Source organism: Phalacrocorax carbo, chromosome 13 (assembly GCF_963921805.1).
Source record: "Phalacrocorax carbo chromosome 13, bPhaCar2.1, whole genome shotgun sequence".
NCBI classification, from domain to species: Eukaryota; Metazoa; Chordata; class Aves; order Suliformes; family Phalacrocoracidae; genus Phalacrocorax; species Phalacrocorax carbo.
In genome coordinates this window covers 8,318,588-8,334,880 of record NC_087525.1, presented here as the reverse complement: position 1 = coordinate 8,334,880, position 16,293 = coordinate 8,318,588, and the positions used below count along the sequence as shown (strand labels likewise).

General features: G+C 42.7%; 1 protein-coding gene across 4 annotated transcripts in view; it reads left to right on the top strand.

Moving 5' to 3' along the window:
* ARID5B (AT-rich interaction domain 5B) overlaps positions 1 to 16,293 on the top strand; it is a 124,079-nt gene that overhangs the window by 65,323 nt on the left and 42,463 nt on the right. The gene's annotated exons all lie outside the window — the stretch shown is intronic.

Sequence of the window (16,293 nt, the reverse complement as noted above, 5' to 3'; positions counted from 1 at the left end):
CTTGTGTTCTGTCTTTCTCATCCCCATATTTTCCAACTGCTATCCTACAAAATGTTTTGTGGGACAGATAAATCTTAGCTGAAGCATCTCAGCGGTTCATGTTGGTTCACGCTAAAGCAACAAATAACATAAAGGGTTTTTAAACCCCAGGTATTTCATGCATTCCTTTTGGCTTTGTAAACCATTTTGCCTTGTTTTTACGAAAAGAAGGTGTATTTAAAAAAAAACAACAAACAACACATGCATTTCCAAAAAGTCATTGATTGATTGTCTTCAAATGAACATAGTCCAGGAACACCCAGATTCTTGCATTGTATTAGTGGATTAGCAGTATTCATCTGTCATGCAAAATGTAAAGGTGGTATTCAGAGGAGGAAAAGAGCCTTTTTGAAAGGATTTTTTCTTTTTTTGGTTTTTAGTGATATACTCTGTTTTTTTTTCTTCTTTTTTTTGTTTAACTCATATATACTTCTACCAGGCTATGTTAAATTTCAAGATGGTGTCTTTGCTATAAAGATAATTAAATGTAATGTCTTCCACAACCTCTTCATATGCATGACTGCATGAAGCTTGTGTAACAGTTTATTATTATAAAATTAGTATAGCATAGCATAGAGCAAACTGGGCCCCTGGCCAGATGAACTAGACAATGAATAGTTATATAAGGTTTTGAAGCACATGTATTAGAACACAAGCGCCCTGTATTTTCTTCTCAATTGTCTGCTGTTTGTTAATGTTTCCCTTTCAACGTGATTGCATCTCAATTTAATAGCACTTGCCGTTTCAGGGTTTACTGTGCCAGCACTCGCATAGTTACATCCCCTCTGTGCTGCAAAGCCTGCATGTATATAAAAACCAAACTAGGCCTGGTTAGGTAATAGGTACTTCGAGAGATATGCACTTACAGAATTAAGTGATGTATGTAATTGTTAATTTTGTGTTAACAAGTTTGAAAAATGTGTTTCACCAATAATTGTAATGCTCCGTTCTGTGCAAAGTGTGACGTTTTAATTCTTGTTGAACAGTTTCCTACCTCTGCTCTGTGTTTTCATGGCAGGGTATTATTTTGCAATCAAGATAAAAGCATTATTTATTAAAGTTCTAAAATATTACATTACTGGAAGTTTTAAGCTGCAGATCAATCTCCTGTTTCATAAAAGCATTTAATTGATTTTTATTTTTTTTTTTTTAAATTGGTCTTTGAATTTAAACTTAAGTTCCGCATTATGGATCGCAAATGATTCCAGAAGCAGAGGGATGTTTTAGCGGAGACTTGATGCTGTTTTAAAGTGATGTACCTGTCACAGAACAGTAGGGAAGACTTGCATTTGGCATATGCATCTTTGGGACTGTCAGATGCCAGCCTGCTGCATTTTTGGCACAGGGAGCCCATTGACTTGGGCTGTGGGAAACCTACATTCAGCACTGTTGGTCCTTGTGTCTTTTTTTCTGTGCCTCCAAAGGAACTTCTGTTAGAGACTTCACATCTTTGGGAGTTAAATAACAACTTCTTCATGCTTTCCATGGTGCAGGACAGCCTTTCCACGGCGAGAGGGTGCTCAGTAGCCTCTGGCTGCAGTAAGCCCAGGTGTCACCCAGTGGAGGAGTGACACTTGCACCTGGCTTCGTGGTGCTGGATTTATTTGCTTTCTGTGTGTAATCCAAACAGCCCAGAAGTCTGGCTTCCCTGAGCCCCTATTGCTTCAGTCTTCCTGTTCCTCAGTTCCTCGTACCAGGCCCTCACCTTTTGCCCCCTCCTCACCGTACAGTCCCATCCTGGTCCCTCTTCGTTAATGTCACTTCTCATGGCAGCCCTTGGTTCATTCATGCCATTGCAGATGTGAGACCAAAGCCTACCTATTATTCCTTCTTGCAGAGAATAAATTAATTTTTCCATCCCTAGTAGGCCTAACTATGAAATTGCGTAGAGCAAGGGTCACATTTTTCTTCCAGATTACAGGGACTTCATTTGCACATTCTGTGTCATCTGATCTGTGGAGTCTGGCCTTGTGCAGACTTTTTGGTTGCCAGCCAGCAAGGGAAGGCAGTTGAGAAGGCAGGACCACTGAGTTCAGGAGTGGCTGTGGTTAGAATTTGACTTCCCAAAAAAGTAAAATTTTCTCATTTGCCAGTAAAGATAAAGAACAGGCAGGGTGGGAGGAGCATAACAGGCTCAAAACACAATAAAAATAGCAAAGGAAACAAACTGTTTGTGCCTAATTTGAAACCAACCGATCTCCATGGTGATTGCAACAAATCTGTGCTATGTTTGACTGTTTAGTGAAGGAAAAGGTTAGAAATAGGAGTTCACCTGCCATGCTAGACCATTAGAATGAACAAAGGAGTAGGAAGGTTGGTACCTTCCTGGTCACTGAGTGTGAAGGCCCCGAGGGGAATTAGGGGAATAACCTCACTGAAACTCCAGGAGATTCATGTGTCTTCTTTCCTCATGAATTTTCAGAAAAATCAACCTTTATAAATTTTCTGGAATTTTTGTTAACAGTGCTGTTCTGTGGAAAGAAGAGTCTGTAGTGCTGTGGCTTCAGACAAAAATAGCATGGTAGAAGACCTTCAGAAATCATGCAGTTAACTCAAAACCTTAGATAAATAATAGGACTAATATACTTGCCACAGTAAATAATAGGACTATAACTCCCCAAAAGTTCTTGATTGACATTGTCTCAAAGTAGTTCCTTATGTGAAAGAGAAGCCTGAGTTAAAATTTCAGCCTTAATTTACAGATATTTGAGACGGAGGGAGAAGGGAGTGCCTTAATCCTTACCAGAGAAAAAATCCTGTTCATGATAGTCTGGAATACTGTCACGTGATGAGTCAGAAAGTTTTAATTTTTCATGTCTTCAGAGGTCAGGGCTACTGAGTTTTGGCATGCAGACTGGATGGATAGCATTTACAAATCAACACATCTTATGCTGAGGCCATAGGCATGGAAAGCTTCCTATTTGCAGGAGGTATGTGTAAGTTTCTGGTTTTTTAAATACGAATTTTAGAGGGGAGAAGATGATAGTTTTGAAATCCTTAGTCATAAAGAAAGATCTCCAGAGGTAGTTGATGAAGACATTCAGAGTGTGTGTTACACTGCATCAAGATTTAGAGTTTCTTGAGTAAATATTGACCAATTTGACCTTTGCTTTTCCTCCGTCAATATTTATCTCTTGGGACAATGAATCTTCATATTCACCTTAGTTGAAGTCCAAGACTACTTAACAGTGTACTTGGAAATCTGGGAGAGGTGATAATTTGTCTTGGTGCTACTTGTATCTGTTTAAAATTAGATATACAGAAAGTTTGGCCACTCATGTCACTTTGTCAGGTTTCCTAAACAAAGCAGCATCAGGTCATGGCTGGCGTGGAGGCTTCTAGGAAAAATGTAAATCTGACAGCAGGCAGAGTCAGAGAACCTGGAAGTGGAGCAATCCCTTTATTGGAAATGAGGATGAGGATTCCCGTGTAGTCTGAAAGACCTTCCAGATGCTATCAAGAGGAGGGGACTGACCGGGATTAGTCAATAAAATTCTTGCTGTGTATTTCATGAGGCTGAGAAAATGAGTTTTTGAGGTTCCTGAACCTCCCACAGTCTTCCAGCAGCCTAATCCCACAGATAACAACATCAGGTATTGTGCAGAACTAAAGAAGGCACAGCCCAAGAGACCAGTCTGCTGGCAAGGGGGACAGTGGCTTGTCGGGGTCCTACCCTTCCCCTGCGATAAGGCTCTGGGGTCAGGTAGGTCCCTACACAGCTGGATGATGCAGGGCTCAGCGGCCAGTTGCGTCCCTGTTGCAATGGCCTTGTACAGGTCAGTGTTAAAGTTACTCCCCAGCCCCTGCTCACCACTGCTGGGCTTGTTCGTCCCCCTGGCTTGGGAGCTGGGCTTGGAAACCCTACAAGCTTCCTACAACTTGAGAGCCAGGCTTCGGTCACTAGGAGCGTAGAGCAAATAGCATAGCCCTGACCAAGACCTGTCAGATAGGACTGTAATACCCTCTTTATTATTTCAGTAGCAATTCCAGCTTTTCAGGGCCCTGGCTTAGGTTAAAGCTGAGAGAAAGCCTTCCCCTGAAGAGCAGGGTTGCTGGAGTGGCACACGCGGCTGGAGCTGCTGGGTCCTCATGGTCCCTGGACGGGGTCCCTGGCACCTCTCATGCTGCTTCCTTCCCCAGCTGTGCCATGTCACCTCTTCACAGTGTCCCACAGCATCGCTGGGTGCTGCTGGCAAAAGCCTTCTGTTGCCAACAGGGGCAACACTTTGGGGTAGAAAGGGCAATTACTGTGTCTGTGAGCTACGCTGTGTGAGTGAGAGCAACTGGAAAGTGGTGTTCAGGCGGTGGAGAAAGGCGCTGCCTTACAAATATCTGCTTATGCAAATCAAATCATTTGTCTTTTCCAATTCTCATTTTGCCTTTTCCCTGATTATACTTTCTGAATTGCCATATGTATTTCTTGTGATATTTCAGTCTTGTCAAATTAAGAAGAGAAAGCCTTATAATTACCTTAGGATATACACCAAATAAAGTAATGTTTGTCATTTTTACTGTGTAATATGGCAATAATATTACAGGTGGCCTGTAATTTAAAAAAAAAAAAAAGGTCTAAATTGTTTTTGTAATCTTGTAACTATTGAAGGTATTTGTTTGGGGAAAAGGCATTGAGAAAGAAGAGCATTTTAAAATTGCACAATTGCAGTTGCAGAAAACAGAGCAGGCAACGTCATGCATTTCTGAAGAGCACACTGTTTAATTTTATAGTAACAGTATTTTAAGAATGCTGACAGTATACAGGAAAGCAGTGAATAATTCTTATTGCAAAACCCTGATGGTTTGGTATATTCAAAATGTTAGGACTTAATCAGCCCTGGATTTCTTTTAGGAAGAACAGGACATTTTAGGGGGAAAAAAAAAAAAAAAGCTGGCTGAAGCAGTAGTGATTTATCAAAGCAGCATTCGAATAAAATAGAGGTTTGGCATCCTTATGTAGGATAGACTGGAAAATGCATTTATGTTTTCATGTACCTTTTTTTTTTTTCTGATGTGCCTGATTGACTTGTTTTATACCAGTGTTATTTACATTTCAGGGATGGGCCTCTATTATGCAGGAAATTGTCCAAACCCCTACAGCTGTATTTTAAATTGAAATGATTTTTTTTATGAAGTGATTGTGCAGACTTAATTTAGTAATCTATTATTAAATTTATAGTTTCAGGCTGTATAAAGTCTTTATATAGAATGAAAATGGGCACATATGAAGATCTATGCTGCATATACACCTGGTTCTGTATATTAAATCTTTTACATATGTTGTCCATTTTCAGAAACAAATAAACTGCTGCTTTTGAAAACTCAGCTTCTCTTCCATATTAGGGAATTCTGCAGACTCCCTATGTTCCTTAGCTTCAGTATAATGCTAAATCAGTTTGTACATTAGTCTATTTTTAGTTATGAATGAACTTTACGGAGTGCAGTGCGCAGAGTGATTTCAGAGATTCTCGCTCATAAAACCCGTGTGTCATGCGCTGCAATTACAGCAGTAAACATTATGCAAACTCGGGGCTTCCAGGGGCCCAAACCCTGAAATTTCGAGGAGGGAAAACCATCCCCCCCTCCCCCCGCCCTTTTATACGAAATATTACAGGTATAGTAAACCTCATCGTATGAAATCATGTTGAATTTTGTGACCTTGGCTGCGGCGGGCGGGCTGCCTGGCATGGCAGCCGGGTGACACTAGAGGGCAACTGAGAGTTTTCTTTAAACTAACCAAGCTGGAGATGGTTTTAATATCAACTAAGTGTTCAAACTCGGCTAAGGATTTATTTTCCTGTCTGCAGATTTCACATATGTAACCTCTGAGTTTCCATTGACAGCAAATAATACAACTGAAGTTCTTCTGGGGAAAAATACAGCGGGACCAGGTCAGAAGCCTTCTTTTGCCCAAATAAGGCTTTTTTTGCAGACCCCATGTGTTAGATAATGATCAACTGACAGTCGGTCATGAGTTAATAATGCTGGATGCTGAAATATGCATACCATGTGGTATACAACAGTTCTGCGGGGAGAGACAAACACAGCTATAATTAGACATCTGAAACACAAGGAAGTGTGTAAATTGTTTAATAGTCCCTCCACTTAATTCACTCAGATAATTTCCTAAGAACCGGTATTGACTATGAAAAAATATTGCACAATCCACGTTATATTTAGTTTAAACTCTGCCCTGCTCACATAAATTAATGAACGCAACTCGTTTTTATTTGGATTTTTCTGAGTGCTAGAGATTTACTGGGACTGTAACGTAGGGAGGGGCTCAGTTCTGTTTGTGTTGATGATTGGGACGATTACACCGAGTTCACGGGGTTTGTACTCATTTAAACCAAGGCACATGATCTTACCACCAGGACTTTAAAACCACCATTTTTCAGGTGTTTCGGCAGTTATACAGATTCCCTTTCTACTCATACACAGCCTGACGAAGTTACTGGAGTTACCACTGCTGCATTTTACCAGTGAAAAAGTGCAGATTCCTCCCCTGCTCAACAATGCAGAGCAGCATCACCTTCGCACCCCAGCATTAAAGCACCGTGGCAGGTGTATGCAGGTCCCCAGGGGTGCGAGGGCTTTGTCCCAAGCCCTCTGCAGAAGCAGTGTTATTCCTGAACCTCTTCACGGCTGTGTGTGCTGCAACAGGATGCCTGGCAAGGCCTTTGCCAACTGCTGCTGGTGAAGTTGGTGGTGACCCAGAGAAGCGAATGGGAGCAGGGCTCAGGCTGTGGCTGCTGCTCCTGTCTCCACCTAACGTGTTGTGTAGTCCGCATTGTGGTGGCAGCTGAATGTAGGCATGAAGAGAGGAGCTTGCTCTCTAGTTTCTGCATGTCACTTTACTAGTATCTTCGTGCAGGTTGATTATGCCTAACAGATTTTGATTACTTCGCAGTGCAATGATAGAGTGCAAAGAAAACAAAAGAAAATTATTGTATTCATACAGTTTTAAAAAATCATTCTTATATAGTCAGTTACAAATCAGAAATGCAAGAGATTTAAATAATATATTTGTCATTTTCACATTGTGCACAACTGGATGATGATAGCTTCCTACCTGCTGTTGTCATTCCCAAAAGCAGGGTCTCAGGAAACTGTACATTTTATGCTTCTTGCATGAATTTCTGCCCCCTGAGATTCATACACAGTGTCCATCCTTTATCAGTCAATTAGCCCATCTCATCTGCCTGTCTACGTGGATATGACTGGCTATATATCTATTGTATTTCTGAGGTATGTAGGTCATGTCTCCATTGGGTACTGCTGACTCTGTTAGACAGCAGCTTCACAAACGCTGGCTTTTACTGGAGAGAAAAGGAAATATTGCTAGGAAAGTTGCCTTAAGATTTGCTCTGTGTTCTTATTTGCCTTTCGTTTTCTGAAGCCTTGTAATGGGAAGTCTACCTTGGGTGTTCTGCTGAGTTTTGGTGAGATAGGCTGACTTGCATGGGTTTGCTGTGCATTTTTGCTTCTTGCTGTCGTGTTTCGCTGCTTTTGTCTTGGCTATTACATAATCCATTTGTGCTCACCCTTTCCTCTTTGCCTTTTTTCTTTTTTTATAAACCCAGACTATTCTGAGAAGTCAGATGTACACTTCTTGAGTATTGCTGTGACCCTGCTACAGAAAGTGAAGCCCCTGTCCACTGGGTGCTGCTTTCCAGGAGGTGACCTTTAGGCATGGAGGCCTTGGAGGCTGCAGATGGACAGCACTTTTCTGAGGGAAAGGGAAACTTGATGAACCCATCTGATCCTGTGATGCTGCCCAAGCACGTGGTGTTTTAAGATGAGATACGATTTCTTTGTTCAGTGCTTGAATGCTTCTTTCCTGTTAGTGAGAGAGTGTCATGCTGGTTTGGTTGTGTTCAATGCTTAACACAGACTCAATCTCAAAACATGAGTAGCCCCAGAGAGGTTATCGGAGGTCTTTGTATGCTCCAGGTCTTTACAAGTTAGGCATGCACTTTGCTGAATCAAGGGTACAGCTCTTCATGTTCCTTGTCCTGCATAGCACAGTACTTTACTGTGTTTGATCCTATACTCATGCAGTTTCTCACCAGAAGAACCACTGAGTCATCTAATCTGGTATGAACCCCAAGTAGTGGCTCATTGGCCAAAATTACCAGCAAATGCTTTCATCCAGTTCACCACCTTTTTTTCTGAAGGAGAAGGGAAACAGCTGTTTGAGCAAGGACCACAGCCAGACAGCTGGACGCCGCCTCCATGCAGCCAGCCAGGCTGCTGCAGCCACCCGCAGCGGCAAGGCTCTCCCAGCAGCAGCCTGGACCCGACCCTTGCCATGGCTGAGGCGGGATGCCCAGCTCCAGCCTGACATCTTGACAAAGACCCTCAGATTGCATGCGTTTCTTCCTGCACTGTGCACACCAGCTTGTGTCTGGCTCAGGCTTTTCCTGAGAGGTCTTCCAAAAGCTGGTCATACGCATGCTTCCATATACTGGCATTGGATCATATATGTGGACTGCAGTGCCTTGGCATGCTTGGTTATGCCTCCTCACTTCTGAATACCAGCTTTTTCTCACCTTTGAGGCACTCATATTACCTGGTGAAGTCACTTCTCAGTCATTTTTGCTCAAACCCGGCACAGCTTGAGTTATTCAGACCTCCTCCTTGAAGGCAGACCTCCCTTAGGCCACAGCATCTTCCTATCAGGGTATGTTGAATTTCCAGTGGGGGGTGGCCTGTGAAGGGCCACCCTCAGCTTGGTCAGTGGGACTTGTAGTCCTTGCTCACGGGTTTCATGCTGGAGCTGTACTGAAGAGGTTCTGTTTGTGTGTTCTGTTTTTCCTTCTGATTACTTGTTGTATGACTCAGTGTTAGCATTGTGCCAGTCCTTGTGTCAGTGTGAATGTTACTGTCAGGGACCTTATATTTATTTCACTGACGAAAATGTTGAATACTAGCAAGGCTAAGAGCAACCCCTGTGGAATCCCACCAGAAATATTTTCATTTGATAGAAATTCCCCACTGATGTCTGCTTTTAGCTCTATCATTTAGCTAGTTCTTAATCCATTTATTATATGCTTGAATAAAATAGTGTAGTGCTGGTTTTTAATCAAAGTGTTATCTAGTATTAAATCAGATGTCTTGCTGAAATGCAGGTAAGTTCCATGCGCACAGCTAGTTTCTCTAACCAAGCTTGTAGTTTCAAAGTATAAAATAAGGTGCTTTGTTTGTTTTTCTTTGTTGTTTTAAGATCTGGTTTCTGTAAAACGAAGTCAATTGACTGGCTTTAATTATATTCTTTTGCAAGCATATCATCTGGCTTCTCTGCAAATACGGAACAAATATTTACCAAACACCTCTGCCTCCTTTTGAATCATTAATAACAATCCTGTCATCTGTAGCCAGTAATAGGCCTACACTGGATTTTTTTTATTATTATTATTATTATCATTATTTTAATTTGCTCTAAGGTCTACTTGAATATCACATATTTGTCAGGCATAGATTTTTCTCTGAAGTCTTCGGCTTCCCTTTAATTTACCACACTTCATAATTTCTAACACATGTATAAATTTTGTCCAAAAAAACCCCAAACCCCAAACAACAACTTTTTGGTTTTTTAAAAACCCAAATTAGACAGCAGGACATGAAGAAGTCCAGATCAAGCAAAAGTCTTAACTTCCAACCATGCTGAAATTAAGAAAAAGACTCCAGGCCCCGTCCTGAATCTTGTCCTTACCTTCCATGGAAACAAAAAACATTCGGGTTTTGGCATAATTGACCAACCTGGTGTTTGCAATGCCTCTAACTTTTCTATTAAAAGCAATACTAGTCTGAACTGTAATCCATGAAAAATACCACCTTTTTGCTTTTTTTTCAGAGATTGTCTGGTCAGGAGGGGGGTCAAAACAACAGTCTGCAGCAAGTCATATGTCTCCACATTAATCCACACAAGGAAGTGTCTGTTTCACTTATTTCCAAATGAGGAATGTTTTCTTTAGAGAGGTAGCAAATTGATTTTCCCCACATGGAGCATGGGATATCTCATTTCCAAAACAAAACTTTCAGAAATGGCTACACAAGTCTGTTCTTTCTCCATGTGGGTTAGAAAGCAGCGTGGATCCTTAGTGTTCCCTGCAAGGTTGGTCGCAGCAGTACACTGGAGTTTCCAGGTCAGGTCTGGCATGTTCAGTTATAAAGAGAGGAATAAACAAGTGTTTGCGTTTAGAAAAAGTCTAGAAAAAATAGTTTTAATATTCAAATTGCTGTATGTGCTGCTTGAGTAGGGAAGAGGTGTGTGCTTGTGGAGAGGCTGTGAGACCTCCAGAGCACAATGTGAGCTTTAATTGTTGGTAGGTGCTCATCACTGACTTCCATAGGTGTACTTAAGATCCTGTGGAGAGTTTCTCCAAATTTAGTTGTTTCCTAAACAAATGTCTGCATTTTTTAGTGTAGTCTGATCTCTTTGCTTTATTTTCTGGTCACTTTAATTTCTGACCCTTTAATGCAATACTAGGTTGGTAGCAACTTGCTTTTCTCACCAGCCCTGCTCAGTGTGCCCAGGCAATAAATGCCCCAGGCCCTCCTTTTTGAAACCTTTTTCCAGGAGGCAGAAGCTTTTAAATAAATTTTGAGAGCTGAAAGGAAAATAAGTGGAATATAAGATCCTGAACTCAGGATGCAGAGAAGTGAATGGGGTGAAGGAGAGAAAACAAAGAGGTGGAGGCAACAAGGAAATCAAGGAAGCAGCTGGGACTCCAGAACATTATGTGAGATTAACTAACCTTTGAACAGTTTTTGAGACCGTGCTTAAATATAGCAGTATGCTTTTCTTAACTTTCAGATATTGCAGAATGCTAGAAGCCCCCTAGAGGGGTAAGTGTTAAAACAATTAAAACTGTTAACTTTCTATTCATTACATTTTAAAAAGTGCAACACATAAGCATGTTTTTCAGCCAAGAGCTAATTTTTGCCAGACTGCTTTAGGGGTGTCCTCAGCAACCAGCTATTTGCCACCTGCCAAGCCGGCATGGTTGGTTCATGGTTTTTCTGGAGATCTGGGACCATTCTTCCCACCTTGACTTTGATGGGCAGGCACCTCCGTATGCCACCTCCAGCTTCTGTTTGGCACCTGAATCATGAATAGCTCTTGTGATCTGACACATCCTGCCATTACACCTGCCTGAGAGGGAAAGTCTCCTAGTCTGTTCTGTATCTACTGACGGTTTTGCAGCTTAGGGCCAAGCATTCTGGTATCACAGCTTTTGTGCGTGTGTGAGAACTGGAAGACGTATGAAGGACTGGCACAGTGCAGAAGGGTTCTGTGAGGAGACAGTCTGTGAGGTGTTCTGCAGGGAGGAGAGACTGTTGATGCGTTTAGCAGGTGTGCAATCATGCTTCTCTTCTGAACCCAGCACCATAGTACATCCCTGTTTATTAACTTCTTGCACCTTCCAGTGCTCCACCTTAATCCTGGCTTTGTGATTACTTCCCTCTGCTGCACTCCCACCTCTCATGTTTAGAGCTCACCTGACTGCGTAAGCCCACCCTAAATGTAGACCCAGGTCTTCCACTGGCCCTTCTTTGCTGATGATTTTTACAAGCTCAGTATTTTGAGTGGTTTTCTTCTGTTTTGTCATACTCTTGCAGCTGGCAAAAATACTGCTGTTCCTTCCTTTTCCTTCGTCTTTCCACAGGACACAAACATGGTCACAAAAAGAACAGGCAGCCAGAATCTGGTTGGCAGTGTATGTTGTAAGTGCTGAGCAGCTATCCCAGTACATTTCTCAGCAAAATATGGTAATGGCTGTCCTTCCCTTTTCTTTTCCTTTTTTCTTTTTTCTCCTACTTTCAAAGTGTTTCAGAGAAACCAGAGTACCAGCAAGCCAGAATCAAAGGTCATATCAGGAAATAGTTATGCAGATCACAGAGGCCTGGAAAAGGCAAGAACTTTGATCATGGGCATTACAATTGCTTAGATGTTCTCTAGAGTAAGTAATGTGGAGCAAGCAAGAAAAAGGTACATGTTTCAGGCATGAGTACAGTACTGTTTACTTACATGGTTTGCTGAGCAGCCAACAAGGTCCAAGGTTATTTTGGACTCGGCATGAGTAAGTGATCCAGGTATGACAAATGAGGTCATGCATTCCAGGCTCATTAAAAACTCTTGGCTACACCACTGATTTTGACAAAGTGCCAATATAGCTTGACCTCAGCTGTGTGAAGGCCACTATTTTTTTTAACACCCTCCCTATAACAACACATCTTTTACATCAGCCAAAATATGTGCATCTAGAGAACGGTGTTATGGGAAGGGCTGAACTCTTTGGCCTTCCAATGATAACTGGACTCCTAAAAAACAGATAATTCTACTGTAACTAACCTGCTAAAGTCAGGTACTCCAAAATCACAGCTGTTGTCTCTTGACTTATTTGTGCACTAGGGGTGGCCGTGCGTACATAGCACATTGCATTCTTGGTGTGCACACGGCTCAAGTGAGGCTGACTTGAGAACAGGGAGATGGTAAGCCCAGTGATCGCTTCCCTTTCCTGGGGATGCAAGTAAAGAAGGTGGCTGGTGGAGGTGCTGTCTTCTTGCGGTAGCCTATGCTTTTCTACCATATGTAGTGTTTAATCATGGCTGACCTCGGCAGCTCCTGTTCTTGGGTACTTCTGTTTCCCCATGCGTTGAACTTGCCATACTCGTGTTTAACCCAGAGCTGGGAGTTATACTAGGTGGTGGGGCTTGGAAATGCTCCTGTTGTCCTGCGTCGTGCTGAGCAGACAGCATCCCTGAAAGTTGAGCAGCTGAGGGTGGTAGCGGCAGGAGAGCAGTGCCACAAGCCTGTGAATTTTCTGACTGGGTGAGCAGTAGCTGTCTCCTTCCTCGCCTTCCGGTCCTCTTCCAGTTATCTACAATATCATGATGCTTGCACAGGCTGGTGAGAATACTGGAGGGGAAGATGTAATTTTTCAGCAATGATGCTGTTTCGTGGCTTCATGAACAGCGCTCCTTTCTTTTCTCTGTGGTTCTCTTGCTTTGTGGGTCAGAGCCTGCTACTGAGCTTACCTCTGTCTTTAATTCTCTGCTGCAGGTGCCTCTGGGTTGGCCTTGTTCAATTATGGTGATCCGTAGGCAGCTCACAAGGACAGGCTTTGAGATCACCAGGTCAGCTTCTTCCTGAGGTATATTTTAGTCAGCAAAGATTTGCTGATCTACATCTCCAGACAGTTTAACTCCCTGTGCCATGCATATCACAGGGTTTGCATTTAACCTCTCAGGTGTGTTGGTTTGTAATAGAAACACATAGGGCATTGCTGGTCTTTTGGTACTGCAGAGCTTAGCCACACTTTGGTAAGGAGGCGGCAAGGTACAAGATTCCATCTAGGAAGAAGAGTGATTAAATCCTAATTTCAGAGTGTTGAGGACAAGTCACATTACATCAGGGACTAAATGCTTTTGTTTTTTTTTAAAAGGAGATGTGCCTATGGGTGAGAATTGCACAGAGGTGGTGGCAGTGGTGGCTTCTGCACCTCACCTTCCCTTTCACTCCCCACTCCTGAAGACCATGGCTGTGTGCACCTCCTTTTGCTCTCGTGCAGGTAGAGAAGGAGTTTCTAGACAGCCCAAGGAGTGTTGAGGAGGAGTTCTGCATGGCTGTGGCCAGCAAAAGTTACTTCCCCTACCCAAACCCAAGAAGCCAAGGGCATTACTCCTCCCCTCCCTCTTGCTCCAGAGAGCCACGTACAGGGGAAGGAACAGCTCGGCAGGAGGATTATGGCTGCCTCCTCCTGCACCCTATGCTGTGTAGCATGCTGGAGACTGGCACAGCGTGGGGTGGCTGGCCATGGCCCAGGTGGGAAGTGTGTGATTTGACACGAGACCTCTCCTGCCACGCAGCATAGGAGGAGTGGGCTGGGGGCACACCTGCCACCTCTCCCCTCTCTGTCTCCCCATCTCCTTCTTTCACTCCCTGGCACAAGCACAAGCTGTTCTCTCTTCTCTTCTCCTGCCCAGTCTCCTTGTGTCCCACTCAAGCACAAGTCAACATTTCATGGTCTTCTGAGAAATACTGATACCTCATGTCCAATGGCAAGCAGCAATCTGTGATTTGTGACTACCTGTTTCCAGACAACGCCTAAGGACCCTTTCAAACATGGAGGGAAAGAAACCATTCCTTTCTCTAGGCAAATTCCTATAAATAATTTTCTTTTCCCTGAGAATTCACAACTGAGAGGCAATAAGACATATTCCAGAATGGGAAGAGTTGTTAAGATATGGTTATCATCATGGCTTGTGTGACTTGATATTCATGATGTATCCATTTCACGTGCTTTCACTTGACTGGGGACACAAGACTTTTACTACCAAGAAGGGGTTAGCTGAAAAACAAAGTCCACACCACATACATGCGAGTTATTAATCACATCTTTTGTTCTTCATGGTTACAAATGCATGTGCTTGAATTAGATCTTCGTTCATCTTGGATTCTTGCTTGATTCCTTGTGAAACCCCATGTTACAGCCTCAGCATCCTCTGCAGCAGTGGGCAGCATTGCAAGCGGTGGTGGTTGCATTGCAGGGCCAGCCGGGTTGGTGGGCTCTGAGGGACAGGTTTGTTTAAATGACACCAGCTGCATCTACTGCTCAGGGAAACAAGGAAGCAGGATGCTGATATAAAACTGGCATCCAAGGAGTGCTGGAATGGTCCCTCTGAACTCCTGTTGATGGGTAAAGGTAGCAGGCACAATGGTGACATGTATGGGAAAGATAACCAGCCCAAGGTGGGAAACGTGCCCTTGTGCTCCTCCAGCTCTCCTAACATAAGGAGCGTTGGCTCATACTGTGTGTATTTTGCAGCTGGCTGTGCTTTACCTGGTCATACCTCTTTACCAGGACTCAGCTGGTGAAGTGGCTTTCCCTGCCGGGCTCTGGATTGCTATTGCACCTACAGATTTTGCAGGGAAGTTAATTTCTTGTCCATTGCCATTGTCTAAATGAATTTGCCCTTTGTGATGACTAGCAAACTTGGGACAAAGTGTAATTTCAAGAAGAGGCTTCTTGAGTCAGCAAGGCACAGGTGTGTGTGGGCTTCAAGTGGATGAGCGTCCTTTTACTTCCAGAGGTCTGAGCTCAGAGGTTTGGGCCATTTGTACTGTACCAGGTCCACGTCTCTGCTGGCAGCCTTTCTGTGCTTCCCTGCCTTGAACAGCAGCAGCTCTGCTCTCCCAGGGTGTTGTCACCTGCTGATTGCAGGCCTGGGGGTCTTATGGTTTGCATCCCAAACCTTGGGCATATGAGGCATGTATACTGTGCTAATATTGATCCTTTGACTCATGCCTAAGTAGAGGCAAAAAAAGTTCCCAGCAGCCCACCATGGGTCCCAGTGGACATTTCAGTAGCTGAGGTTTCCCCTCTTTCAGATACATCAGGAAGCAAAAAGAAAGAAAGGAAGGGGAAAAACCCACAAATTGGCAAGAGCAAACATGTTGTCAAATGCACAGGAAAAAAAGTATTTAAACTGGTAGTATGTCATGTCTCTCATACTCCTGTTTCAGGCACTTAGACTAAAGAGGTGACAAATAAATGCAAACTTTTTACTCTACTTATTTATTCACTTATTTATTCATTTTTTACTTTATTTTGCTTTGCTTATGTTCTCACCTTCTGGGAATGTATGAGTTATCAGGTCTCACTGCCACAAATGCTTTCAGAAAATTAATTTGAAAGCCATATGTGCAAACGTGAAGAAATTGAATTGTTTCAGATATTCTCAGGTAGTCATGCCAGAAGTCCTCCTCCACCAGAAAGCAGAAAAAATCATGGGATATTCACTTAGCTGCCCAGTACATACTGAACATCCAGTGTCATCAGGAAAACTGACTGGGACTAAGCCACAACATGTTTGTAAAATTGCTTTAAAATAATTACGAATAACAAATTCAAGAAATCTTCAGTGTGTCCTCATGAATATGTCATAAATGAAAAAAAAAAAAAAAAGGAAAAAACTAAAACAAGTATGTGACTTGTAAATTATTCCTTCAGTCCTAGCCATGTTTCCTAGCTCAGGAGAACAAAATGGGTATAGCTGAAATATAAATAATCTTCAAATAATGCATTTATTTGTAATGATTTAGGGAGCAAATGTTAATGGCTTTGTTTCAAGTGTGACTGGAACTATATCAGATGTTTTCTTTTACAGAGTAGATACTAGAGGCAAGGCCTTCTCTTCTGGTATTAATTGCTCTTGCTGCTTTCTTGTTAATTGTGCGTCTGCTCTGGAATG